Consider the following 2,600-nt stretch of genomic DNA (forward strand, 5'->3'; position numbering starts at 1 on the left):
AAATTATCGTATACGCCATACAAAAGTTTTCGTACTTAGTAAAAAGTAAATAAAATAAAAAACTTCTAAAAGTTTTTAAGAGCAAAAAACGCTCCTGTAAATTTTTTGTGAAAGCAAAGTATGGCAACACTGGAGCTCTTAAAATTATTCATTTAAAACAAAAGTTATGATCCCGAAATTTTGAAGAAGGAATACACAATGATGGATAAAGGAACACAAATTCGATATACTAATCGATCCAAATTCGGTGATGGCTATACTAGGTCAGACGATCTAAACCTATGTACGTACCAGAAAAGTCTGCCTCTGGCCACATTCTCAACCATATTTCCGGCGTAAGTCTTAGAATTTAAATCCTTAAAACTTTGTTGATCTAATTAGACAGGTATTAATCAAAAGATAACCATGCGGTCATCAGGGATCTATGACTGTGGTTCGTCCAAAAATACACACAAGACCTTTTAAAAAGCAGTAAGATTCTTAATAACGATTTTTAAAACATAAAAGCTGATTAAAGAGATATATAGCTTCTTTTAGAAGACTATCTAGGAGTATCTAAAGGACTACTTAATCTTAGCCGGAAAGGCATACGGATTATTAATGGGCCTCCCAACACTGACACTGGAAATTAGGATACCATATCCTAGAAAGGTATGACCGTCTGTCGATACGTACTGCAGGTTTTCCAGATTGGTGAAGGGTGCCCGAGACCTTAGATATGGCCATTGAAGCCTTCATATTAGTTATTTTATTTATCTATGTTATTAATTATATACTCTAACAGCCATTAGCAAACAATTCGATAACTAAGTATTTATATTTTTAAAAACTTAATGCTATACTTAAATGACTTTTATACAAATACGGAGGTACATATAAATATTGTAACTAAGTAAGTACACATGTGTGTGCAATTCGTCTAAATAATTCGCAAACATATTTCGCAAGAGTGAACATTAAACTAACAAATTTGTTCATTAAACAAAATGTCAACAACAAAAGAATTAACAAAGCAGTCCACCAGCCACCGACATCGTCTAACGCAAGAGATTTATGCGGAAGCATTTTTTCTGCTGCATGGGCATATAACGCTGAAGATCTGATTTCCAGCCAAAACCGAAAATAAATAGCAACGGCGCACAGTGAAAAAGTCGCCGCTGTAGTGGAAATAGTTATTACTGACAATACTAGTTGGGATGCGGGAAGAGCTGATCGAACCAGGTACCTAGTGCAGGCCAGACGTCCATAGGTCAATGTGGAGGCTGAGTTGTCGCTTGGTTTGAAAGAGGTCGCTTTTATGAAGATGCTTATTACAAAGTGGATGACTCTTATTAAGGTTAAGTGAGTTGAGTGGGTGACGCACAGTGGGGCAAAAAAGGTTGCCGGCGACAAATCAATTTTGAGAGCCCAAATATGCACTGATTTCAAGTTTCTTTTTTTTTAATAAGAGATAATTAAACTTCGCGTCGATCTATTCATGTCGATTTTTTAAAAAAGCTCTACTTATTTATTTATTTATGTTGAAAAATGAAAGAAAACAAAATTTTACGCTTAAATGCTTCCACTTTTTTTGAAAAATACTTAAAATTAAAAAACGCCTGCAATTATTTAAAAAATTATTCATAAACATTTTTCCGTAGGATAAATTTAATTAAAGATGTTTTCAATTGGTTATGTATACAAATATATATATAGAAAGCCGTTTTTTTCTGTTCGAAAAAACTCGGGAACAGCTATACCGTTATTTGTGAAACTTTAAACATGAACTCTACACCCTCCAAGGATGATAATAGAAGAAAAATAATTTCGATATGTCAAGGGGGCGTGGCGCCTCCCATACAAACTGAAGTTTTCACACAACATATCTCTGGAAGTATCCATCGTAGAGTGCTGTAACTTAGTATAGAGATACATAATATCGATGCCAACCTGATGGAAAAAATTCGAGTTATTGAAAAAGAGGGCGTAGCACCAGTGTTGCCGCGACAGGAAAAAAAAGTTTATCAAAATCCTTCAAAAAGTTTAACATTTCTCGAAAAAGTTAAGCAAACTAACTTTTTTCCAAATGTGTATATATATGTATATGGGTACATATAATTTTATTGTAGGTATAATAACACAGCACAGAGACTATGTAAGGAACGAACAATTTCAATTCAGGTACAAAGAAAGAAAGCAAAATAAAAAGTAGTTTTAAAAACTATGTAACGCAAACTGTATTAGTACATACATATACTTTAAATTACATACATATTAGTTTATCAAATTAGATATTAAATTAATTTTAGTTTAAGTCTTTCTAAAATAATATAAAACTCATGAAGCGATAGTAAATACTCCACCTTTAAGGCATCCGTACAAATGTGCCTATGTCTAAAGTATAATTAATTTTCCGCAAAGACGTCGTTGCATTCTTAAATTTATCCCTTAGCGGAATAAGATGTTTTTTTAAGTTTGTATTGATTAAAAAATGTCTTTTGCCAACCATACATAGTGAGGTTCAACTTTGCCTACGCATAATTCTTTTGTCAACATAATATTATTTATAGTTCTGATTTCAAGTTTGTTTCGTAATTTCGTTTTGACTAAATTCAAGTCTG

General features: G+C 32.8%; 1 long non-coding RNA gene across 1 annotated transcript; it reads left to right on the plus strand.

Moving 5' to 3' along the window:
* The first annotated feature begins 305 nt into the window (after positions 1–305).
* On the plus strand, positions 306–1,004 carry LOC108381592 (uncharacterized). The gene is made up of 2 exons (XR_001849634.1): positions 306–471; positions 528–1,004. It is a non-coding gene; the product is annotated as an uncharacterized LOC108381592 (long non-coding RNA).
* The last annotated feature ends 1,596 nt before the right edge of the window (positions 1,005–2,600 follow it).

Source organism: Rhagoletis zephyria, unplaced genomic scaffold, assembly GCF_001687245.7.
Source record: "Rhagoletis zephyria isolate East Lansing unplaced genomic scaffold, Rhagoletis_zephyria_1.1 Rzeph_scaffold_23058, whole genome shotgun sequence".
Lineage (NCBI taxonomy): Eukaryota > Metazoa > Arthropoda > Insecta > Diptera > Tephritidae > Rhagoletis > Rhagoletis zephyria.